Genomic DNA, 27,527 nt, shown 5'->3' with positions numbered 1-27,527 from the left:
CTGTCAGTTCTGCAGTGTTGTAGCTGTCCTTCTTATAATCAATGACTTGTTATTGTTGAAAGATTTTCCAAACTTGAGACGGGGGCATCTTCTTTGGTCCAACAGGTTTCCAAGTCTAGAAAAACACACAAAAACAGATGACGATGACTGTCATTTTCCTACATCGCCCCCCTCCCTCTTATACATGCATGGGGATGGGGGCTTGTGCATTTGCTTGAAAATGTTATACTTATACTTTTTAGTACCTTGTAGGTATTACTGCACTTAACGTACATGTTCTGCAATTACTGGTTGGCATGCAACCACAAACACAACAATGGTTTCTAAGCCTAGAAAAACACACAAAGACTTAGTGACTGTCATTTCTTATATCGCCCCCCTCCCCCGTATACATGTAGGGGGAGGGGGGGCTTGTGCATTTGCTTGAAAATGGTATACTTTAACTTTTTTAGTACCTTTTAGGTATAACTGCACTAAACGTACATGTTCTGCAATTACTGGTTGGCTGCTGTATCATGCAACCACAAACACAAAACTAAGAGTATCTACTTGGGAAATAATATTTTCATGCAAGACAGGCTATAACATACCTGGAGCATATCTGTTGATGGCGTTGGCCTGAGGAAGCATTTTGGAACTTAAAACAAGTCATCTACGTTGTGTAGTGAGTCCCAAATGATACCAAAAAGTGTCCTCATGAAACTAGCCACATCTTTCCCTATTATTGTATGTAGGATCTAAAGCGCACATCAGGCAAATGCAGCCGGAGCCCAAACTCAACGGTCCACATTCAAATTGTTCTTACAGCAAAGGATGATGGGAGTATTAAATTAGCATAATATATTTTCTTATTACAAGAAAAACAATAATTATCTTCTTGAACTTTACAATGTTAAGAAAATAAAGGAAACCATGCAAATTCGAACTTTCATTTTACTTTCCATCTTTAGATAACACAGAAAAGCAGGAATCATCTTTCTTTAACTTTGTGGAGAAGGAATTCGAACAGAAAAACACTTGGGAATTACTTGTTTTACAGTTTCTTGATTTTCTCATTTTTCTTAACTGTATTTGGTCAAGAAAATAACTATATTTGGTCAAGAAAATCCTTACATCTTCTTATATATTACTAAGAATTGCAAGAATCATATTTCTCAGACTTCCTAAATTAAGAAAACAAGAAATGTCAAGAATGTTTTCCTAGTGAAATGAAAGTCTAAAGAAAAATTCATGTATGGCGAGAATAAAAATCTTAAGAGTAGATTCTGTAAAATACTCCATTTGACCAAACAAGAAGCAAATATTGTGTGAAGAATAAGGAAGAAAGATTGACTAGCATTTCTACAATATTCTTGCTGATAAAAAATCATACTAGAAATCCTATCTTCACATAAGAAAAACAAGAATAAAACTCTTAATGTAAGATCTAACATTCAAAGGTTTTGCGTAAGGTTCCTTGATTTTCTTGAAATTCTTTATGGAAGAAACTCTTTCTCTCAATGAGAAAAATCAAGAAAACAAGAAAAATAAGAAAAAGCATTTTTGGTAGTGTGTATAGTTGATGAGCACATTAGCTAAGTGAAGGACAAGGATACTTCTTTCTCTCTTTCTCTCTCTCTTGAGTTGCATAGTTGCAGACCAAATTTTATGTTCAATGCACAGTAACCACTTGATCATGTCCTGTGTCGAAACCCAGGTCCTCCACCCCGAGTGCGCCCCGCCCCACTGCGCCTGCATCCCGAAGGACAGCGAGTGTTACTTCCGCAACTACGAGATTGCGCCCGACCTCAGCAAGATGGACATCCCTGTTGGGTCACATGATCACGATTACGTCTTCGTCGTCACGGTAACCAACAATGCCATGTTGGTGACGACAGTCACGTTTCAGGCAAGTATACACATTTATTACTTAGTATTTTCCGTCATTGTAAAGACATAATCAGCATTTAAGTGAGCCTCAAATGACAATCATATGTTGATCATTCATATGTCACAGCCCCTACATCAATATGGCATTTGCACTTGACATCACAACTTGTCCGTTTGATAAATGAAGATTACACAGTGCAGTCCTTTAAGATATTCAGAGGCAATAAGTAGGCATTTCAGGTGAACTTATTTCATCTGCCACTTCAGGTGACGGTGGATGAGAGCCCTCCCACCGCGGGTCACGTGCAGGACGCGCTGCCGGGACAGAGGGACCTGGACTTTCAACAGGTATCTTTTGTATTCTGTACTCTTCCAAAGGGTTGTTTTAGTCTATCGATGTCATGTCTCTTAAGTGTACGTTCAATTGTGCATGTCTTCTTTATTCAAGATAGATGGCTGTTTTCAATAAGGTCTGTTAAATGTTTTCGATGATTGGCCATAAAGACATCCATCTAAAAGCAATATTGTCAACATCAGCCAGTCACTAGTACTCTGGAGGCTGAGCAAAATCTGGACACTTCAGACATCCATGTCTGCAATGACTAATCAAACATCAAACTGTGAATGACAGGACCTGCAGCTCCATGCATGGTGGGACGGCTTCTTCGACCGAGAGAGCGGTGTTGAGTTCTACCAGTACGCCTTCGCCAACAGGTGTCTGGGGGAAGACGAGTTCGGTATCCCTCAGCCACAACAGGTAAGAAACAGTCGACTTTTGCTTCTTAAGTTTCTACATCGCAGAAGTTCTGCTTACTATTTATAACGATTGTAAGGAATGAGAAAAAAGGACAGATTTATTTCAAATCTAGAATATTGGCATCCTTTATTTTCCTGTCTCATTTCATTACTTAAGCAGAAAAGGTAATTCTCATTCAGTTTTTTTGTGTGTGAAAAAATGTCTAGAATGGATGGATCGTTGTCAGTGTGAGTACGTTATTCATTCATGATGCTTATTGAAAAATTGTATTTGCAGATACACAACACCACAGGGAAGTTTGGTTCATGGACGGCGCCTCTAGCCGGTACGTACTTCTGCACCGTCGTGGCGTACAACCCCGCCCTGACGCCGTCCCAGCCCGCCTGCTCTGACGGCATCACCGTGGACGGGTCACCGCCTTCCGTTCGCCACGTCAAACTCACGGGATTCCACGCGAGACCTGGGCTGGTGAGAGATGGTGGAGGAAATGTGTGGATTGTGAACAAGAATGGGGAGCGAGAGGTTGTGATGGACCCACCAGAGAGTTGCAGGTATGTACGGCAAAGTGCTACCATAGTTCACAATTTTGTCCTAGCAGGGCAGTCTTATAGGTAACTAATGTAGGATTTTTGCATTTAATGTAACACTATGATTAAAGGATTAATTTTCTTATAGCCTTTTCACAATTAGCCAAGCCATGTCATGAAGATGTGCTATACATGTTGTGAACAGCATTGTCATGTATCTGCTAGGACATTATACTTATATCTATCATTCATGTTTGTCTCAATGCTTTAGAGTTATCATGTAACCTTGAAGGGAATTTCCTTTCTTGTTCAGAAATGCCAGCAGACGTGTGGAAGACATAGACCTGTGGCCGATTGCTGAACCCCCTTACAAGCGCAACACCACGTCACAGAACTGTACGGAACTTGGTCCTCTTCCTGACATGGGCTACCTACCAATGGAGAACCACGTGAGTATTTCAAGTAAATCACATACAGGTAGTCTATAAGGGAAAGTGAGAGCTGTAAAGTGAATGGCAGGATTACAAGATTATCAACTTTGTTTGCCTCATTTGTATGTTTTGTGGATAACTCCAGAAATCATTGATGGCTCGTAATCGTTGTAATTGTGTGTGACAAAAGTAGATGGTAGAATTAGTTGTTAATCACACATGACAGACATTCCAGGTCATCGGGTCAATGGGTGTGGCTACTTATTCACGAGGAGGCGTTGTCTGGTTACCCGCCCGAAGTATGGGGTATAGTAAAGCATATGACATTGTTTGATTTCTGGGCCCCTGGCAACTTTCTGTAGACAGTAACTTCTTTTGATTTTACTCTTACTAACAAGAGTTGTTTTGCTATCCTTTATATTTCACAGCTACATGTCCAATGGGAAGGCTGGGACGATGAAAGCGGAATAGCTGACTACGAGGTCGGCCTCAGCAGTACCGAGTCAGCTGTGGTCTCTCCCGACATCCATCCTTACTCCTCCACCAGGTCCCACCCAGAACTCACGCTGTACCACCCGAACCTAGCACAGGGGGCGCTGTTTTACATCGTCGTCCGGGCAACGAACAGAGCTCTACTTTTAACTTCGAAGGTACCAAACTTCAATGTGTAATCTCTCAGTAGATGTTGGGCAAAAAGATTGGAATGTTTTCTGGCTTCCTCCTTTTTCTGCTACTGTACGTTCCATCCTCTCCATAGCCTCGAATTATGACCTTGATTTGATATCACCAAAAATAGTTTTGTGCTAATCTCAATATTTTTGATGTTCTGTATCTTTCAAAGAATCTTCACAACAAAGCATCAAATGTATCCTCTTCAGTGATGTCACTATGAATGATTTGCAATAATGATAACATGAAATGAAATACCATTACTATGCTTTAACTTTTACTACCACAATATACCAAAATTTGGAATAAGGTTTAACTTAGTCAGTGTTACTTGTTGAACACTGTCTAAATGTCTTTGTATTACAGGTGTTTGGTCCTGTGACTGTTGACGTCACACCACCAGTCATTGAGACGCCCATCAACGTGACGCACACAACATTCAACAATGAAGACTTCCTGGTCGCCACGTGGTCGGAGGGATCAATCTACGACACTGAAGATCTGGTGGAGCTACAACTGGAAGTGGCAGCTGGTGAGTCCGGACATATCTTCGGTAAAGCTTACATCAGTATGAACAATACTGCATATGTAACCTTACTGTAATAAACTGTAATTGCATCACTCTATAATCTCAATATTATTAATGAAACTCAGGCAACCGTATACAGTATATTGAATTGATTAATTCAAAACCAATACTAAGATAAAATGAAAGCTGTGAAATACTACGTTGCTAATGAATTTGCTAATGAAAGTGGCATCATTGATTTAACAGGAAATGTGATGATAGAATCCTACAAGAAGATTAATCTAAACTTAACAGGTGTTGAAGGGATTAGTAAATGAATCACTATCTCACTTTAGCTTTTTCAGATAAGTATTGTCAGTATCACCATTGTAACTTCAACATGTTAAAAATGATTTTTCAGGAACACATTACACATTATTCAAACATTTTGTACCAATCTTAGGTCACTCTCCAGGAGGTACAGAGTTGTCTGCGTTTGCACCGGTGAAGTCTTTCATTAAGTCGCACACTGTATGCCCCACCACATCTTGTGCGGCTCTTCCCGTGAGTCAGCTGGAGTGGCATCTCCATGGCGACCAGGTCTACTTCGTCACGTTGAGGGTCACGAACTCTGCCGGTCTGACGTCATCTCTGACGTCGACGCCGTATCACCACAACGTGGAGCTGCCGTCCGTAGGAGTGGTCTTCGAGCTGGCAGAGTCAGCAACAACAGATTCACTACGGGTAGGTATCATCAATGGACACCTGTCACTTTGCATTTGACTACTAGTATCCCAATAAGTAAAAAATTCCGGACAGAATAAAGAGATCGCAAAAAGCTAGTTAACTGTTTAAAGTGCACATGTACAGTGTGATGAATTTTGGGTAATATGTGAAATGTAATGATACGGTTGAAGGCCCTTCACATTTTATCTATTACCCGAAATGCATCACACTGCAAACTGGATTATTCAAACTGCCTGTGTACATGTACGTGTGCCAACCTGGGTGCCATCATAATTAATTTACGTGTGCTCCTATACCCGCTCCCTTGAAATGTTTTGTTGAGGAGGGAGTATAAGAGCCTCGGTTGAATAAAAAGGATGGCATCAAAACTTTTTCTCCTATTTATCTATGACTTAAACCCCCACTCAGTCTATCACACAGGCGTACAGTTGTTTCTTATGATGCTGACCTACGGTGTGTGTTTATTTCAGCATCCTCCAGACATAGACCACCAGACTAGCCAATCAGAGATCCGGTGCCTTTGGTTTGGCTTTGCGCATGCCTACCAGGACATCAGCTACCTTGCCGGTGTCGGCAGTGCCCCAGGTTTGGATGACGTAGCGCCTTTGGAGCTCATCGGATCGTCTACGTCACATGTCTTCACTGGACTAAGTCTACAGCATTTTCAGGTTAGGCTTCACTTGAAAATTGTACAGTAACACATGTTGATATATTTCATGTGTTGATAAACAACATAGTTGAAGATCTTTGATTTAGATTTGTTAAAACAAGCATTTCTTACTGTTGTAGTTAAACCATGGTAATTTTCAACATTGGTTCACATAGGAATGTGATGAGGAAAACCAATTGACACTGAGGAGTCACAAACCAGTCTCCAAGACCATGGCCAAGTGTGGTATTTTTAGACTACATGCAACTTAGGAGCAGAATGGACTCATTAAGCTAAGGTACAGGGTCAAGCTTGTTTTGAATAACAAAACTTGTTTCTCTACACACAGAGGTATTACGTCACCGTGGTAGCGAGAACGGAAGCCGGTGAAGTGAACACCACGTCAGACGGTGTTGCGGTGCTGCCTCTAGATGGGCAGTTAGCTGGAGCCACAGTGTCTGATGGGTCCTGCCACACTCCTAGTGAGTAAGATGCTGTAGTCTGATGAAATATTAGTCTCAATTTTCTGCTGATCACACTAAGTATCTCTGCCCTTAGCTAATGCATTGACCTGTATAGATCTGCCCTTCAGTGTAACACTAACAGATCCTTTTTGCAGACAAACAACTAATTTCTGTAGATTTAACTACATGCCTGTTAAAACTTGTGAAAGACCCCCCCCTCAGCATTGTATGATGAAGATGAGTATTGACATACTAGTAATGGATATTAGAATATGTCAAGGCTGTATTGCAGGTGAGCATCGAATATTTAACATGTGAAGCTGTGTAGGTGACCAGGGTTTTCTTCTTTTTAGTTCTGTTCAACGAGTCGATGTTAACACACCACACGTCTGCGCCGTTTCCCGGGTCGTGTGCGGATGACGTCGACTTCCAGGCCTCTACGACAACCATAAACACCTTCTGGAACATCCCATTATCAGTGGAAGATTTTGTGTCGTATGTCCACTGGACTTTGGAGAGGGAGCAGTCTGTTGGAGGGTAAGCTTCTGTATGTTTGTTTTGTAGCACACACGTAATACACAGGCTGTATATTTTGACTTGGCAAATACAAGCTAGGACTTATCATCAGATATTCCTCAAGCATGTCCTTCTTGTCAGAGAGTGATAGAAAAGACTTACTTTGAAGTGTAGGAAATCTGTCTCTTTATCACAACACTATAGCACAATCAGCACCAAGGACAGGGTAGTGTGTGAATATATTGTGATATGTGATGGTTTTGAGACATGATCTAGAAGCAAGCTGTGGATTGAAGGTCTAAGAAGAACTGGTGTTCTATGGCTATTCATAAAAAGCATTTGGTAGTTTCCAATAATCATATAAGTTAAAGAATAGCATATTTTATTGTTTTGTAAATCAAGAACGACTTATAGAATAGCATCTTTCATTGTTTTGCACTTCTAGCACGGCATATAGAATTACGTCTTTTGTTGTTTGTACTTCCAGTACATCTTGGGAGGCAGTTAGAACTATATCGGATGCTCCAAACACCGGTTTCCTCGTGGCCACGGAGTTACAGCTATCACCAGGCGGGCACTACCGTTCCGCGCTGAAGTTCTGCCACCAAGATGGCTGCTTCAAACCTACGGCGTCCGACGGATTCTGGGTGACATCACAACCACCGGTGCCAAACGAAATCAACAGTATAAACTATAAAGAAGTGAACATGTCACTGTCTTTTTCATGGAACGAGTTCGTCACCGTAGAGTTAACAGGGAACGAGGCGCTCCAGACGATGGCCATGGGTGGTTATGAGTGGACACTCTCTGCGACTGGGAAGGAGAGCTCGGCACTTGGAACGGTCTTGTATCCATGGCAACCTATCATGGACTTGACAAGATCAGAACAAAATGTGAGCAAATCTTTGTTTATTTCGTAAAACATATTCATGTAACACTGCCAAACTGATGTCTGTTTGCATATCAATGTGACACGTATACTTCTCTTAGAGTCTAGTAAAACATTTTCAGACAGGAAGAGATCTTCAAAATAATGAAACCCTCAGTTACATACCGGTACTTCATACAGTGTCAACTTTAAAGCCTAGATGACCGCAGAATATCTTTTGTGAAGAAACAAAGAGACCATGCATGTTTGAGTTGCAATAAAGTACACATATATGGCAAACAGGGATCATTGCTATGATACAGTCTTGCTTGATATGAAAACTAAGCTCACTGGAATGAATATGTGCTTTTTTTAGAGGTTAAGAATAAATTGCTAGACTGCAGGCCTATGTCACATGATTATAAATTTCTTAACAACAGGTAACAGCTAATGTGGCCCTCCCCAACCGTCTGGAGTTCACCACCTGTATAAAACTGCTTCTCCGTGGGAGGAACAAGGCGGGACTTTACTCTGTGACGTCACGGGAGATTCACGACTGCAACGATCCCGGGTCTGTCAACATCCGGGACCCCGTTGTCTTTGACGCCGTCGCTGATTTTAACGCCACATTGGCTGAAGAAAGGTAAGGCAACGTTACATTTGTTAGATGCATAGATAGACAAAACTACATTATCCATGTACATAAAACATTGTAACTATAAGTTACATGTTGTTGACCTTTTTCAGTTTTCCCTGGAAGTTTATCTTTCTTTGATTGCTTAAGAAGGATAGGTGACACTGTTGTTTAGTTCTGGGTTTCTATCCATCTATTATTTTGACGCATGGGGCGCCACAGAAGATTTGGCAAGTTTTCTCCGCCCGTCTTGGTTTTCTTTACTTCTTAATGTTTTACTTAGTGTCATGCCTGTCCATTCTCTTATAAGCCAATATAGAGATAAATAAATAAACGTCTTTCCCCTACAGTGGCATCTCATTATCCACGAACCATTTCTGGACGGTCCCAGACGAGGACTTCACTCGTTCCCGGGACACCCTGGCTGCTGCCTGGCCCACCCTGAGACACGGGGACTACTACTGGAAGGTTCTCTCCGCGGATTCCATCGAACGATGGTCATACCACAGACACGGGAACGAGATCAACTATCACTCCTTCCGCTGCGATGAACCAGAGACACTAAGATGCGGTCAAACGAAGGTAAGGAAACCTGACACATAAGATAAAAAGACAGTGGAGCGTAAAGTTTTCTGACACAACTAGTCTTCCGCCTGCCCACATCTGTAACAGTTCAGCTGTCTTCATCAGTTTGGTTCTGCCAAATGAACATTACTTGTATTTTCAAATGACTAACAGTAACAGAAGACAATGCTTTTGATTTAGACAGTGCTTAAGAGTATAACCTCAATATACAGCATTGTCCCTATTTCCCAATGCATGCTCTGCTTTGTGTTGGTAAGTTGATGAAATAGATTTACATAGAAAGTTTCGTGTCCCCTGAAACTGCAACATAACTGTTTGCTCGCCAAAAGTTTAGATTCAGAATCATCTGGCATTGAAATAAAAAAGTTTGGACTTTAAAACAATTTGCATGGAGAAGAATCATTGCCGATAACAAAGCTGTTGTTGTTTCCTCCAGGATAATTTTGTGAACGTGCGAGGGCTGGAGTTGCAGAACGGCCAGCGTTACTTCGTCTGCGTGTTTGCCGAGGAGACGATGCTGGAGTTCGAGAAGTTCCAGCAAGTTGCGGAAGAAGTTTCTGTGTGTTCGAACGGAGTCGTAGTGGACACAGAGCCGCCTGTACCTGGAGAAGTGCATGCTGGATGGGGAATCGAAAACTATCAAGTGTGTAGTTCTATTTTTTATTCTTTGCTTCATTCCTTCTTCATTTATTTCTTTATCTACTGACTCAATAATTAATCAGTCTTTTGTCCATTTATTCATTTAGCATTTCATTCCTTTAGCTATTCATTTGTTAATCCATTATTTGCTCACTCATGCAATCTTCTTTCTTGTTATATGCTATGTATCTTTCGTGGGTAATTTAAGTATAACCGAGTGTTTAGCACTAAAGACAGGTGTACGAAATGAGTGTAGACGGTGTTCAGCACCAAGGACAGGTATACCAAATATGTCTAGATGGTGTTGTTGATGTAAAATCCAAGTACACCCTGCAACATAAATTATCCATCTCTCTCTCTACAAATTTCTTGTCAGACGTCTATCACAGAGTTGCCGATTGTCTGGGAGTCGTTCAGAGACGTGGAAGTTCACGGGAACACGGGACATCAGCAGTCAGGGATCATGAAGTACGAGTATGCCATAGGTATGTCAAATAAGTTCCATATTTTTACTTCTTTGTTGTGGTGATTACACCAGATGTCATCTTTTAATTGTTTATCTGTTTATACAATAACATATGAGTAAAAGTCTCTTAGTGTGATCCACATTCAAGTTCTGTATTTATTGTTTACCACTTGCTTTGCAAGGAACTGATTGGCTTGAACCATTACAGACTGAGGCATGCCTCTACTCTAATCGAGTGGTGTGTTTTTTAATGTGTTTGCGATGTGACTCTCCCCAAGGAAACTATATATGTAAGGCAACTGTCATAGAAATTACATTCATGATAGAAACTAAAACACATATTGTCACTGCCCTTCCAGGCACCTCACCAGGAGTCATGGACGTCCGTCAGTTTGTGGATGTTGGGCTGACCAATCACGCTGTTGCTCGTGGTTTGTTGCTTCAGAGTGGACACACCTACTACGTCACTGTGAGAGGTAGGCCATGTCATCAAGATCCTCAGCCCTTCAAAATGGCTATATGTAGGACAGTAGTAGTAGTTATTGTAGTAAATAATGTTCAATAATGTTTAGGTGGTTAACAGTTGATGTATTGTTACTGTATTTACAGTGATAGTTGCAGACCAACACAATTAAAAGCAGGGTTTCTATTCGACATATAAAAGCAAGGTTACTGTCCAGCGCATTAAGGAGAACAAGCTTCTCCCTTGCCTTATTAAGTGGATTAACAACCTGAGGAAACTATGCCAGGGAGTATGATTTACGTTTTACTTCTATTTTCCAGCAACTGACCATGTTGGGCTTCAAGCGACGGCGACATCAGCAGGGTTAACGATCGACACGACCCCTCCTTCCGTCACAAACACACGGGTAGACGTGGGAGGGCGCTACCTCATGTCTACTGACGTCGTTTCAGTCAACTGGGACGGGCTGTTCTTTGATCTAGAGAGTGGTAAGCTCTACTAAGAATCAGATCTAAAGAAATAAAAGAGCAATCGAAGCTGGCAATAGTAATATGAGGTCTGTCTGAGATATGTCATGCGATTCTGAATCCATCTATGTTTTTATCTAGAATGCAGTTACAGTTAATCAGTTAATGGAATTACGCCAATTACATGTTGGGTTCCTTTCTCTGTGTTCGTAATAGTGTAAAATTTAATGATATGATATCTCATATAGTCACATTAGAAAAATTGTTATTGATTGCTTCGTCTGTGACATATTCTATTTAAATTTCAGTCATCCTTGAGATATCAAGGAATTTCATTCAGTGTAAAACAAAACTTTGTCATTTCTGCCATTAGGAGTGAAAGAGTATGCGTGGTGTATCGGATCCCAGCCGGGCCATGATGACGTCATGGCGTACGCTGACGTCGGTCCGGAGGAGCAGGCATCATCCGATCCCGGCAGCAGTCTGGGGCTTCTGGAGGGGCACACCTACTTTGTGACAGCCAAGGTGCATTTACCGTTGACTCTTTCTTGAACATTTTAGTACAGATTTCGTGCAACCAGTCCTGCACCCATTGAATTGTTTAAGATAGATTTACCTTTAGATGGTAGGAGGTTATGTTTGGGTGCCATTTGTTTTCCTGAAAACAGAATTACTCAATAAGTTCTGTATCAATTCTAATCATAGTTAATGATGGTTAAGAAAATGAATAGATTTTTTTATCAGACTAACAGGTGTTTATATCTTTGTAACAAATTTAGGATGTATTTAAGCTGATAATGTCTGACGAAAATGACAACATTTTGGAACTAAGTTATGTGTTATATACACTCACTAGGCTACCAACTGGGCCGGCCTGGTGACCACAGCCTCATCCTGGGGGTTTGTAGTGGAAGCGTCGCCACCTCTGCCTGGGTTTGTCCATGATGGAGGACAGCATGACATAGACTATCAGGTAAAAGATCATGACTACTGTTAACACACATGTGTGCAAAGCAAAATCAGTTCAGAAATACTTCTCTTTATAACCAAGCTAGGTTTCTGTGTCTTATTGTTATGTTTCCCAACTTTCACCAATTCTTTAAGTTTTTCTTTAATTTGTTTCTTTCTTCCTTCAATCTTTTCTTCTATCCTTGCTTCCGCTCAGCCATTCTTTCATCCTTCATTTCTCCCAGTTAATCTTTTCTTTCTTTTTTCCTTTATCTTTTCCATTATAATTATTCATTCATTCATCTGTTTCTTCCTTTCTTCCCTCACTCTTTCTTTATGAGATCGTAAAAAAAGATAGGTCCTTGCAGTAAACAAATTGACACCCATTGTGTTTATTTGGTACAGCACGACTTGTCCACCATCTCCGTCACGTGGGGCGGTTTCCTCGAGCCTCACACTGACATCGCCGAGTACTCGTGGATGGTCGGCACGTGCACGGGTTGTGATGACGTCATGGAAGAACAACATGTCGGACTTATGACTGGTAAAGAAGAAATCAAACCCACAAAAGCTTAGCTTTAGCTATTAGCTTAGATTATATAGATGGTAATCAGAATTAATTGCAGATAATCAACTATAATACCATTTTCATGTTATATTACTTTGCATTTAGACCTCGGACAGTAATTTTGCATAATAGCTCAATTGCCATTTTACCTCTGAATTACATGTGCACACACACATGGCAACATCAGGCTCTGACGAACTGATTGAAAATAAATCTTAACCTTCTCCCTGCTGCCTAACTCTGTAACCAATAAAGAATTGGGTGCCAAACGGCTACTTCAGTGTGCTCAAGGTAAATGATATACTTTGTTCCTTTTTTTTTGTCTTGGCAAATGTGTAGAGGCCAGCGCCACTGACCTGAACCTCCAGCCTGGTGTGAGGTACATCGTCACGGTAACAGCCTGCAACACCGCGGACCTCTGTACCACCGTCAGCTCGGACGGAGTCGTCCCGGACACCTCGCCTCCTCTGGCAGGGGCTGTTCTAGATGGGAGCAGTGATGGAGACATCCAGTACCAGGCATCCAGGTATTGATATATGAAAGTTCATCTGTTTGGGCTTCATCAGACCAGACATCGTTGGTGACATTCAGACAGTTGAGAAATCATTGACCTTGAAGATCTTTGACCTTGAAGATCTTTGAAGCAAAGACCTCGGTCTCACCTTTGCAGAAACGGCATGGCATGATTACAGAAAGTTGAACTTTTGAGACAAAACAAAGCAAAACATTTAATCTCTTGACCAGTATTGCTAGAGTCTCAGAATATCCAAAACTCAATAGCCTCAACAAACATATTACCATAGCTGCCAGGGATATGATTTAGTATCGCCAATGTATATAATGCCAAATATCTTTCACAGGACAACAATAAGAGCCCACTGGTTCAACTTCCACGACCCCCACACTGGGATCTCCCATTACGAGTGGAGGGTGGGCACGAGTGCAGGTGCTGAGGATATCCTGCCCTCCACCCACCTGCATCTCACAGAGCAAGCCTTCGCCTCCGACTTGGACCCGCCGCTGCCTCTGGGGGTTCAGCTGTTCGTCACCATCAGGGCTTACAATAGGGCAGGTGGGTGGGTTGGCAATGCGTTTAACATGATAGCTAGCTGTCTATTAATCTACCTATCTTCTATCTATCTAATAATGTATTCTAATCTTCATGTACTATCTGTCTATCTAGTACATGTATAAGATGATGTAGATTATGTATATTTGTGTTCAATCATTTTCAAATTGATTTTATTTTAGTTGACATTATTCTGATTTCATACTAGGTGCTGTTCTCAGAACTTGATGTAGGCTAATAGATGTAGTATCACAGGTACAGATGAAGCTAATTGTTCCATAGAAGATTATTGCTTTATTATGCTTGAGATGCATCAGAAGTAAAACATGCTTGTTACACTCTCACACTCAGGTCTTTGGGTGGAGAGATCTTCCAACGGGTTCACAGTAGACAACACCCCACCTTCACTGGTTACAAACCCAGCTGTTGACTCCACACTTGGCTCAGTTGTTGCAAATACCCAGGTAATGTTTCAGATATCCACTGTGATAGTTGGGAAATTTGTGCTAGGTTAGGAAAGATTTGAGTCTTGTTACTTGCTATTATGCAATGGAATGTAGAAAAACAATTTGGTTGCAAAGTCTAATATCTATTAAGATGTAAATATCCTTGTTACATGGCATATATGTACGGGCAGATAGATGTAATCTCCATTTGGTGAAGCAAAGCCAAGAAGAAGATATTAAGTACAAATTTGAAACTTTTATCTTGAGTTAAATAGCATCAAGATTAAAACTCTAAGTTAGACTTTTCAAGCTTCAAAGTGTCATTTTCTTACCAAATGTGACAAAATGTGACATTTGTTAAATTGTCTTGCAGGTTTGGAGAGATACCTTGCAGGCGACGTGGGACTTTGCAGACCAGGAGAGCCCTCTGCTGTACCACAAAGTCAGCCTGTACACCCACCACCAGTCGGACCTGGTCACGGAACCGGTCCGGTTGCCGGGAGACGCCCACAGCCACGCCTTCTCCAACCTGACGCTACACGACGGAGACACATATTACGTCAAGGTCACGGCATGTAACGCGGCCATGCTGTGTACAGCAAGGGAGTCACCAGGACACACGGTAATTAAACTGACACTCTCTTGTACTCCTTTCTCATACCATATTGTTCTACTGGACACACCTTTTGTTTCCTATTCCTTCACCATACATTCATGTGACCAAACGACCCCCGTACTTCCTGCAACCCTAATTCTGTTACAGATACGCTAAAATGACGTATATAGTGTTTAGCGAAATTTCTGAAGCTATCCCTTATTCATAGTGAGTTACTCAGCTCTGTATGTGGCAATATATTATTCCTAAGAACATCATTGAACAGACAAACTAACCAACTGACTAACAAATCCTCCACACAGGTTGACTCCTCCCCTCCTACAGTCGGCACCTTTGCCGTCGCCACCGATCACGTGACACAGCTCGGACGTGACGTGGATGGTCACATGACGTACTGGCAGACTGCTGGTTCAACCGGACCGCACATTCGTCTGGCCTGGCTGGGGTTCGCTGACCCACACAGCGGGGTAGACCACTACATGGTCACCGTGGGGACATCCTATAGCGGTACAGACCTGACTCAGGTAAGACAAGACATAGACCACTACCTGGTCACTGTTGGGACATTATGCAGTGGCATTAACCTCACTTTGGTAAAATACCATGGATTGGTTGAATAGGCTATACGAGGTGTTTTCAGTCATCAAAGTTACAGTTTGCTGCCCCCCATATGCATGTTGGTAGGTTGTAGATGCATGCATGTCCATTAGAAATGTTTTAAACAGTTAAATTTCTCTTAATTTGACTGTGTGTGGTTTAACTCCAAATGAACAATACAAAATGTATTATACAATGACACATTTTCAGTGCTGATATTTATGTCCTTGGTACTGAAACAATGGTTACAAGCAAAATAGGTAAGAAGGTGAAGTCTGCCTTCTCACTTTGTACTGCTGTCTCTGTACTTCTGATTCAATGTTATACTTTCTGTAATACTAAAAATGTTACAATCATAGATTCGCCACCACCGTTCATAGCTCCAATAATGCAACATGGCGTCACCCATATAGCCATGTCAATCGCCAGGCGTACCCTGTCACCAACAATTATGACTGTCTTCGACAAAGTCATCTTAAATTATCTCCATCTATTCCCAGGCTGGCCCTGTAAGAATGAACCACAGCGGCAGTTTTGAGTCCTCAGGAGAAGGGCAGGTTCAGCTTGGGACTGTTCCGGTCAGCAGGGACTTGGTGCCGGGAGAGAGAATCTATGTCTCCTTATGGGCAGTTAATATGGTGAGTTACAGTGTAATGTCTTACTTTTACCGGAATTTTTATACGCTATTTCTGTACACAAAGTCATTTCAAATTGAGAAGGATCAGATCATAGGACTGATCGAAAGAGTGTTCGTAAGAACTATTATATATATAATGGAAATACAAATGTTATAAGCATTCACAAATCTCTACAATCATTGTTAATTAGCATCATGAATGAACTTTTACCTACTAAAGGTCTTATTCAATGGCTTTTCTAAAGTATAGATCATTGATAATGGAAAATAGATGAGTACAATTCATGAAGAATAAACATTTGGTAAGTGTGTTATACTATCGATTATACATGGTATTGTTTTCATTTCAGTCCCCTTAATCTTTCTTACAAGGAACAGTATGCAAATCGCCCTTTTGCTGAAGTATCTTCCTCATGGTTGCACTCATTTCACTCCAGGTTGGATTGAACAGTGATGTGGCGCACGCAACTTTTGAAACAGTCCCCTCTAACCCGACGAGTGGGATTCTGGACCTAGTGCGCAGGTGTGAGGCGCAGTCCTGCCAGGGTCACTGCACATGCGCACCGAGCAACCAGCAGTGTCAGCCTCTCAACGCTGCCTGCAATGACGTCACTGGTATGTCATATCTTGACTACTAAAGTGTTCATAGTCACCTGACTGTACATGACCGAAATTAGCCTTTGAACCATGTTGGTTTTTAAAGATTTGTGTAAAAAGTTATCACATGTCACTGAGAAACATTATGTTAAATTGTTGACTCCCCTTTTCCTCAACATGCCTTTTTTTATTCCTATCTTCATATCTTACAAGTGAGTCATTGACTCTGAATGATTAATTTTGTATGTGAAAAGATTTTTTGTTAGGGTACAACATCAGTGCTGTTGGTTGGAGAGTTATCCAATAAGGCAAGTAACGAATTACTTTATTCAAGATGAGAGAGTTTGTCTACTACTAGGTTAAGTTAAAAAAAAATTAATTTAGAAATACAAATAATATGTTCAACTTTCCTTTCTTACAGGGGACCCTCAATATACATTAGTTGAAGTGTTTGACACCTTGGATCTTCACACAAGCGTCTCAGATGGCCAGGACGTCAACTTTACCCGATCTTCAACTTCTCTTGCCGCGACTTGGAGGGCAGAACAGGACGGCAGGGTTCCAGTGGAAAGGTTTGACTGTGTTTTATACTATTCTTGATTGTATTATCATCTAATATCAATGATAATGATATAAAAAATGAATTATGATAACATCATTTAACCATAAAGGTACTGTATATACCATTTTCTGCCAACATAAAGCAGAAGCAAAGTTGGGTTTAAAGGAACTTCAATGAGTATTTTGATATCATCATCATCATCATCATACAGTCTAGAAAAAAAAGCCAAATCTGATAGATTATATCTGTCTCATCAAGGGCCTAATGTATGTATGTGTCGCTATTTTGGAAGGCTCTGAAATTAGTTAATGAATTCCATGTTGTGTTGAATTGACAGATATGAGTGGAGTGCAGGTTTGGCCGGAGAGGCTGTTGGCAGTCACGTGTTTGACACCAGTACAGACCGGATCTGGCACGACGTCGGCAGTCGGACGTCAGCAGTTCTTACACTACCGAGAGACGGGGCCTACTGTAGGCGTTACTTATTACTAAAAGCTTTCAGTGTGTCTTTAAATGTTTGAATGAAGAACTTTGTGTCCCTTCTTTGAACAGAAAAATATAATTCTTAGTACTGTATATGACATTTTCAATCAATATACTAAGTCTTCTAAACCTTAGGTGACATCTTATTAATAATTGTTTCACCATTATCATTGATGATGATTTTCATATTTCTAACAGCTAGATTTCAGTTCAGTTTGTTTTATTATTGCTACATTATTTCATACATACAGTCATGATGAATGCTTGTTATATTTTCATTTCCCCCAAAGCGTCCCTGGAGCCCCGTGTGCCGTACGTGTGGTATGTGCGAGCCTGGTACAACCAGAACGACTTCGCCATTTTCACCTCGGACGGTGTGAGGAGCCTGCCACTGCCACCACAGGTGTCTGCCTCCAGAAAGGTGAATAGCACTGTAGATGTAAATGTTGAAATGTTTTCATGGTAACCTCCCACCATAAATAATGCCTATCTGTGTCTCTTTTCTTTTTGTCAGCATCTCTGTACGTTAAAAAGTCTGACAAGTCTGTGTGTGTTTCTATATCTCTCTTTCTATGTCCCTATCTCTGCCTTGTCTTTCTCTCTCAGTGTCTAACAGGAAGAATATCCATTTGCTCTAATCAATGGCTAAAATAACTACTAAGTCTAATATATTATGGAAATAAAGCCATGTGAATGGCTATAGTAAGTTAGATTTTTTTCTCATGTCTGACTTATTTCCTCAGATAAAAGATTTGGAGAACATTTCTGCAAACAAGGACAAGGACTTCACCACTAGTCAGACCATGATTGCAGTTTCCTGGGCCGGCGTCTTTCCCGATACATTCGGGGAGATAAACAACTACCAGGTGGCTTTGGGAACATCTTCAGGAGGTCTGTAAAATACTTCTCAATCTGACTGGAACAACCTAGTGTATCTTTAATAAGGTCAAGTGTAACATGCTATTTAGTACAAATTATTTATTAAGAAATCAATACAACTTTTAGGCTGTGTTGGTGTTGTAGCATTAATATTAAAGAATACAACTATCAACAGTAAAAATAGCATGATAGATCAATATCTAGGCAAAACAATCAATCGATCAATCATCATTTAGTCCATTTTTAGAATAGAAATACTTAAAACCAGCATAGTAGCTGATGAATATTAGATAAGTATGTTTTTATTCTATTCCATGAATTACAATTTTCAAACAACTCCCTCCATCTTCAGCTAGTGACGTCATTGCCTGGGGCGGTGTCACTACGACCCCTGACCTCACCAGGACGTCGCTGGACAGCCTGTCCCTCCAGACGGGCGTGACGTACTACAGCAGCGTCAGGGCAACCAACCACGCAGGGCTGCACACCACCGTCACATCGGATGGCATTAAGGTATACTCAGTTTAATGGTTTATCGTATAATGCATTCGTCATTTCGGATGATGACGTAAAACCGGCTGCCCTGTGTATTAGAAAGTTCCAGACGTAAGCCCCAAGCGTCAAACCTCTGCACATGAAAGAGCCCGACAATTAACTCTGTCCTTCAGTGTTGTTGTCAAGGCAACTTACTCATTCATTGATTGTTTTAAAAAAGATCATGCATAATTGTGGTTATCTTTACCTTGGATAAATCCCATCTATGACATTATAGTAAGGTTTGAGCAAAATTATGGTCAGTTCATTTACTTTTTGGAACTAAAACTTCAACTTCTTGTCTTTTCCTTTCTGTATATCATTTTGTCAGCCATGGTTTTGGATGAATTGGGTTATGTCCTTGCTAACAATTGCTTTACTGACCTCTGTACAGGTAGACACCATCGGGCCTATAGCAGGCACGGTGTACGACGGCCTGGGTCTCCACGACGCGGACTATCAGAACGACAGTCTCGCCGTGTGGGGCACGTGGCACGGCTTCTCCGACCTGGAGTCCTACATACATCACTACGTCTGGTGTGTGGGGTCGTCTCCTGGAGCAGAAGACATCCTGCCCTGTAGGGACGTCGGTGTCCAGATTTCTGCCACTGAGAAACTCACACAGGCTTTGATACCAGGTAAGTCAGTTTTTGGATTGTGAGTCTGTATGTGTGTGTGTATATATGTGTGTTTGAGTGCATGTGTGTGTGTGTGCGTATATGTGTGGGTGTGTGTGTGTTTGTGTACGTGTGTGTGTTTGTGTGTTTGTGTGTCACTGTGTGTGTGTCCCTCTTTCTTTCCCTGCGTGTCTCTGTCTATCTCTTTCCCTCATTCTCTCTCTTTCTCCCTCCGTCTGCCTCTCTCTCTGTCTCTCTTTTGGTGGTCCCTTCAATTATTTTCCCCATGATCCAAGCATTAAGAATCAGTCCTGTCTATAATGACCACCCTTCTACTAGTAACAGACAGGCTTGACTACTAGTATGTTCAATTTGATAGTCATAAAGCATGCATCTCATACTTTCCGTGTCTAATTATCTTCTCAAGATTCATGCACAAGTTTTGGTTGATGAAAACATTTATCAACTGATATTTTATAGTAGGAGTAAACGACAAAGAATCTCATTTTTCCCATCCATATCCATGACAACAGGTACCAAGTACTTCTCCACAGTCACAGCTGTGGATGCTGCGGGCCTACGATCATCACCAGTCTCATCAAACGGCATCACGGTGGACTCTACCCCACCCGTTCCCGTCGCTAAGCTCAACTTTGGTCCAAACCTCGTCAACAACCCTTCTTTTGAGCAGACACTTGGAGCATCAGCGTGGAATGTATCAGGTTAGGTTTGCGTAGTTTTCATTTCGCGTTAGGGAAAGAAGTGTTCGAAGTTGAAGTGTTCGCGGAGGTTTTAAGTACGCGTTTGAACCAATAGTAGCTCTACAGTCATAGGTGGAGAAAAAGTTTTGCGTTGTTTTTAACATTTCTGCATTTACAGGTAACCATTTATAATGTAGATTATCAATGTCTACACATTGTCAAGTGAAAGTGAAGGTGTATGGATCAAATTCCGTGGATCATAAGGCAATAGTTCAATTCTAGGACCGAAATGCATTTTATTACTTTATACGGGTGCTATATAATGATAACGATAGCAATGTTAACAATGATTTGTAAAAGAAGGATGCAGTTCAATCATAGTTGTGAAAACATTTTTTTTTCTGATGATATAATCCGTTTGCTTACAGGTACGGCTGAAGCTGTAGCCGCTTCCGGGTTTGCAACCAGAGATGGACAGAAGTATCTACACCTACATGGCAGCGTCTCACAGAAGGTACCGACTTCGCCCCATCGGAAGTACCAGCTTACCTTCCACGTCAGACACGTGGAGAAGATATCCCTCCCCCTCCAGTCACAGGAGGGGCGGGTTTCAGCACCAGGTCTGCACAGGACGTTCAAGCTGTACCAACGTTTCGGGACGTTCGACCGCGGCGGTTCAAGCGCCGAAGCTGCCCAAAACTGGCACCGACACGTCTACTACTTCACAGCGACCGGTTCCGAGTCTGACATCACGTTCGGCTCCGTAGGTAGAGCGGGGATGGCGCTAGATCAGATCGGTGTTCGGCTTGTGAACGTCAGTGCGCAGCAAGAGTCGGGTGGAGAGAGCGTCTCTGGACTTATACACGTTCACACCAGCACTGCAGCAGACTGGCACGTGGTCCAGGCAAGCTGGGACATGGAGGATCTGGAGAGTCCGATTGTGAAGTACGAGTGGGCTATTGGGACAGTGCAAGGTAAATTTCCTTTGGTACCACCTCATCATCTTTCCTGCAGTATCCTTGGTATCAAAGATCAGACTATATTTCAGAACATTTGACATTGTTAGTGAGCTCTATGTAGTAAATCTTTTAAAGATGGCACAGTCTTTACCTTTTAAGGTTTTATCTGTTGAAGTTCTTTCTAACTTTCGACACGGTTTCTTTAATTATATCAATGGATTACAAACTTATTTGCACACAACCAGTACTTGTTGACATTTCAGTGACCATCTGTCATTTCCTCATAGCAGTACTAGCTGTTTCTTAACTTCATACTGCAGCTTAAAGTTTTGCTGCTGCTGCCAGTGTGAAGAATGTGGTCCCAAATTGTGACAGTCACTGTTTCGACTATACCCTCATCATCATGGTTTCTTTTTACATTATACTGGCTACAGGAGGAACCCAGCTTCAGGGCTTTAAGTCTGTTGGCCGCAGAACGTCTGGAAGGAACGAGGATCTCCATCTCCAGCACGGCAGCTCTGTTCACGTGACCGTGGTGGCCACGAACGCCGCGGAGCTGAGGACCGTGGTGTACTCGGAGCCCGCCGTGGTGGACCTGACTCCTCCTGTTATCAGTAACATCAGGGTGAGTCGACATTGGATGAGCCATTATGGTGTAACAATGTGGTTCAACTGCCACTTACTTACTTGTGGGTTTGTGAGCTGGCGACCCAGGTTCAATTCCTGGGAGCCAGGAGACTGTACTACTTGTGCATTTCAGTGGTTTCCAGTGTCACAGTGAGTAATGGGAAAAAATCCCGCAAGTACAGTACAGTAAAGGCATCTTCACTACATTATAAGTTTTACAAAATGCTTGCAGCTAGATTATGCAGATTAAGCTTAGGTGTGACAGGTCATTCAGACTGTGATATAACCAGCTGCTCAGAACCCGCCATAGTAGATCTGATTCCTCCTGTGATCAGTAACATAAGGGTAAGTCAACATTTAATGAGCTACTACTGCATATTCACACGAGTTATTATTGGCTTTGCTACGGTATCGGAGTCCGTGTTTGTATATTTTATTAATTACTCAAATCAGTGAATAGTTACTAAAATTTTTGTGGACAGAAAGAGATCCTCCCTCACTCTCTAATTATAACTACCAAAGCCCATAGATGATGATAAAACTTACGGATGAAACAACATGAAAATGTTTGAGTTTACAGCTACTTAAAACGTAGCTTGTCACATACATGGACTTTCATTTGTTAACAGTTTTTATTTTGTCATTAAAGGATGGGTTGGAAAGCAAGGACGTAAATTACCAGAGCGATTTAACCTTCACTGCCAGCTGGGAAGTTGAGGACAAAGAGAGCGGTGTGAGCCTGTGTGAGTGGGCACAAGGTAATCTGCAATATCATTGATCTGTTTGTAACATCATGGGTCTTTTTTTACTTACTTACTTAGGCCTACATGTACCTTGCCTTGCCTGAGCCCTTATTTGCTTTATTTCACGCTACATTCCTGTATTAAAACCATTGCATAATATTAAACTGCCAGTCTTTTTGCTATCATTGTCCACTTTTTGTATTTTCTAACTCAACTTCTGAACATCTGGGTCATGTGAATGCCGACTCCTTTGAGTTTAATGTAGAATTGCAAAATTTCTCTATTATGTTACTCATGGTTACAAGTTTCATTTTCTCTCCAGGTCTTAGTCCAGGCTCAACAGAGATCTTGCATTTCCAGCCCACGGATAGCTTGTCATCCTCATCGAAGAATCTCACAGGTAAACTACTGACCGTTATGGCATTGAAATTCTGTGAACTTGAACTATGAATTCTCTCATAAAGTTGACAATATTTAACTCTCCTATGATTGTATTGCTGCTATTGTGGATATATCTGTTAATGTGAACAACCACATGCATCTTAGTATCTTAGACATGTAAGCTGACTGTAATTTTGAATAAAGCTGATCTTAAATCATATCTGTTGCATCATGTTGTGGAATCAGACAGCCAGTAGATGCTGCTTACCCTAGGCTTGTATTCTAGGATTGTTGTAGTACTACAGAACAGGGGTGTGATCTTTCCTGGGCTGATGGTGTAAAAGATTACTTCTTACACAGCAGCCGACAACCATACTTCTTACTATTCATGATGGACTATACTATATTGGAGATACATAGCTTGGAGGGGCTGCTACCAGCTATCTTTCTTCCTGTAATATATATATGGCCTCCATCGGTCAGTATTGACCATGGTGACCAGACAGACTTGCTCTGCATTGACCATGGTGACCTTCCTGTAATAATTATGCACATAATCTGCAGGTCTGATCTACCACGGACAGACGGTCTACACCACCGTGCGGTGTCACAACCAGGCCGGGCTGGAGTCCCAGGCTGTGACGGACGGGGTAACTCTCATCACCAGCCCGCCCGACAGTACGGCTGCGGAGCTGCGTGTGGCGTCCCCGTCTCAAACACCCTTCCCTGCCGGGGACAGGCACCAGAGTGCGCCGGATCAACTGCGCTTCTTCTGGGAGGGATTTAGGGATGAGGCTGGGATAGACCACTATGAGGTATTGTTACTGTATGCTTCCCTTAAGAATTGCTGTTGGTGGCTAAACTTTAAGACCCTTTTTTTACAACAAAATTTTTTACTGTAAAGTATCCTGGGTGCCATCCTCCGTAGTAACTGCTGGCTCAATCTTTTTGCTTGCTATCTGTGGTTAGCAAGCGAAAAGATTCAGGCAGTTGCTACCATAGAGGATAGCAGCCAGACCCAGGCTAACTGTACATTTTGAAAACATTTTGTAGAACACTATTGAGTAACAGTTTGAAAGTTCTTTGAATATATGCAACCGAGTGTTTTGTTCAAGCCCACCTTTTAGTGACCATCTGTAACCTTCCTCAGGGCAATTATTACTGACTGGTTCTATTTCGCACTGCAGTTAGGTCACATTTCCTTACGTTTCTTTCCATATTGCTAGATTTACATAAGTGGACCTAGTAACTACACCCATACGTGGTTGTCTGCCGGAGCTAACGGAGAGACGTCGGCCTCCCTGTCAGGCCTGGGGCTGGAGTCACACCGGGCGTACACCGTCTTCTGCCGGGCGGTCAACATGGGCGGGCTGGTCAGCGACGCCGTCTGGACCAACGTTACCATAGAGACAGAACAGCCGCTAGTCAATGGTATGTATCAATTTTCTTTTTTCTTTTTTTTTTACTAGGAAACATTGAAGGATTGCTACGCTCAGCCTCAAGTAATGCTGATTTGCTGCACAAGTAGATAGATTCTAAGATTTTGGAAATGGTCTGACGTTTCAGGCAGCATCCACTTGTTTCCTAGTACATGTAGTATTTCATGCTTATACAAAGTAATATAAAATACCTTTTATTGAGTGCTGCAACACTAGTGAAACTTGAGTGTTGCGACACAGCTAAACTCATTACAAGTATTTCATAGATTATATATGTAAAGGCCTTTCGTGAGCGTTGCAACACAGCGAAACTAAAGTATTTCATTCCTAAGAAGTAAGACCATCAGATGATTACATCGAATAAAAGGGAAATATACAGTCATTTTCCTCTAGATCTTATTTTCTTCTTTCTCAAACTGTTGTTTATACAAGGGAAGCTCAAATTTTTTGTCACGTTCAGGTTCTTCAGTCATCAGCCAATGGCAGCCACCCGACGTCCTGCATCTCGATTGGACGGGCAACTTCCTCAGCCAATCAGCGCTTGTTTACGAGGTTTCCCTGGGAACCGTGCGGGGAGGAAGTGACGTCATGCAGTGGGTGGAAACCACGGAAACGGCTATGACTGTCACGGGGGTGGACCACAGTAGAGCCCATTACGTCATCATCACCGCGGTCAACAGAGCTGGTCTCTACGTGTCGCAAGTTCACAGACTGTCGACTTGAAGTTAGAACATGAATGAATGAATGAATGGTTTGAATGAATGACTGAATGAATGAATGGTGTCTGTGTGATAAAGTAAGCTCCTTAACAATGATTGGTTTGTACAGACAGTCAGTGTATAGTATGCTTGCAGCTTCTTCTTTTTTTTTTCTCCAATCCAATAAGTTCTAGGTTTCCAACTAGCTGCATTGTACTCTTTGGAAATTGTGACATTTTCTTTGTAAAATTTGGCCATAAAAGATTTTGTAAATATCACTACGTTGGTTACAAATTATCGAATGAATTAGATGTATATGTTTATAGTCATCTTGTGATGAAGTTAATGCGGTGTTCTCGCGAATTAGTGAGTTCATGATTGAAAGCAAAAGACGTTTGGGTATTTTAGATAACGATGTGGTAAGTTGTAAAATGAGCTATCGATCAATGATCTTTATTGTATATACGACTTTTGTACGAGACTTGAAATAGAAATATAGATTTCAGCAAAGGTTAGACAGAATTTTGCACGATCTCAATAAAACATTAGCATTGCAATGGAGTGGTCGCTTGTTTCTTCAGTAGTACATGTTTTACAAAATAGTTTTAAGTCTCGCTGAATAGAAGTTGATCCACAAGAACCACGGTTGGTTTAGAAATGTTGAGTTTTTCAGGAAAACCTCGTAACAATCAAGAGCACGGCCAAAAGATGGATTATTCGTCTGACAAACATAGCTCATATCATTTGGATAATCAGGATGTAAAACGATAAACTTACGACCTTGTCAACTATCCGTAATGCATGGCTCAAAAGCGCCGACTAACGGCCAAACATATTGCAGGTGAGCCCACATCCAGAAACGTCACGAAGAAATATATTAATGTCCAGAGGTAGTTGAAGACGAATATCACTTTTTGATTGTATGTCCCAAATATTTTGATTTACGTAATTCACTATACTCAATGCTATCGTTGGACTTACCAGGATTTATCTCAATGGACTTAAATAGCAAATTTAAGTACATAATGACATGTGACAACCCATGCATGGTATATATTGGGAAATATATCAAAGAATGTCTAGACGTAAGAAACTCCTCCAATAATTGTAAAATCCCATTGTCATCCCATACTACTACACCATATTGTATAAGATAGACGGATTAGCCTAGTAGAATGTTATCTATGTGCCAGTGAATGCCATACTCTGTACCTTGTACAATTGTTGAGCAATAAAGTTATTATTAACTACTGTATTTGTAATATGTGTCCGCTCGATACGCAATGAAAACCTGCAGTAGGATTACTTGTCTAAATGAGCATTCAAATGCAGCTTACTCGTCTAACAAACATAACTCGCATCATTTGGGTAATCAGGAGATAATACGATAGATTTCTGACCTTGTCTTTGATCGGTCGAGAAACTTAGTGGTTAGGAAAGACCGTCCGCATTTCCTCTCCAGTGCCTCAGTTTACTTCATTACGCATATGGTGTCTTTGTTTGTGAACATTGCAAAAACAGCGACAAAGTTTCTACAATGTGACGTTTTCCTTTCTTAGAGCAAGGCTAGCTTAGATCGTGATAACGCACCGTAAGACTGGACGCATGGCTCAAAAGCGCCCCTATACGGCCAAAGAATATTACTGCAGGAAAACCTGCATCCAGGAGGTGCATAGATAATTTGAACCGCTAGGGGTCCTCACTGACACGTGTAGATTTTGTTGTCATTTGAGGGCGATATGAAGCGTGGATTTCGGAGTTACGAGTCACAGGCAGCGTTCATAGGTATGATTCTTTCGTATTACGTTCGGCATTGTTGAAAGGTGCTCCTCAATTAGTTGTCCTCAGTTACGATTGAATGGAAAGTAATCTGACTAATACGTCGACCGTCTAAGTTTACCAGTTATGATTGATATACTAAGCACTCAGTCTTAATCATGATCACCTGTGTTACAGGTGTGTGTGAACATAATGTAATCTCTTTTATGTCCGATGTTAGCATATAAATACAGAACCACAGAACCAGTTAAGTGTTAACGGTATGTTTTCATTTCTTCTTCTTTTCTCCTTTATTGAAGACTAACAGTACTTTTTGGTGTAAGTGGACACGAATGTAAATATATGTACAGAACACACACTCGTATCAAGGAAATGTCAACTCAGAGAA

General features: G+C 41.5%; 1 pseudogene; it reads left to right on the top strand.

The window, feature by feature from the left end:
- Positions 1-1,675: 1,675 nt before the first annotated feature.
- Positions 1,676-25,898, top strand: LOC136445125 (uncharacterized; annotated as a pseudogene).
- Positions 25,899-27,527: the final 1,629 nt, after the last annotated feature.

The sequence above is a fragment of the Branchiostoma lanceolatum genome, chromosome 11 (assembly GCF_035083965.1).
Source record: "Branchiostoma lanceolatum isolate klBraLanc5 chromosome 11, klBraLanc5.hap2, whole genome shotgun sequence".
NCBI lineage: Eukaryota > Metazoa > Chordata > Leptocardii > Amphioxiformes > Branchiostomatidae > Branchiostoma > Branchiostoma lanceolatum.
This window is presented reverse-complemented; position numbering and strand designations above follow the sequence as displayed.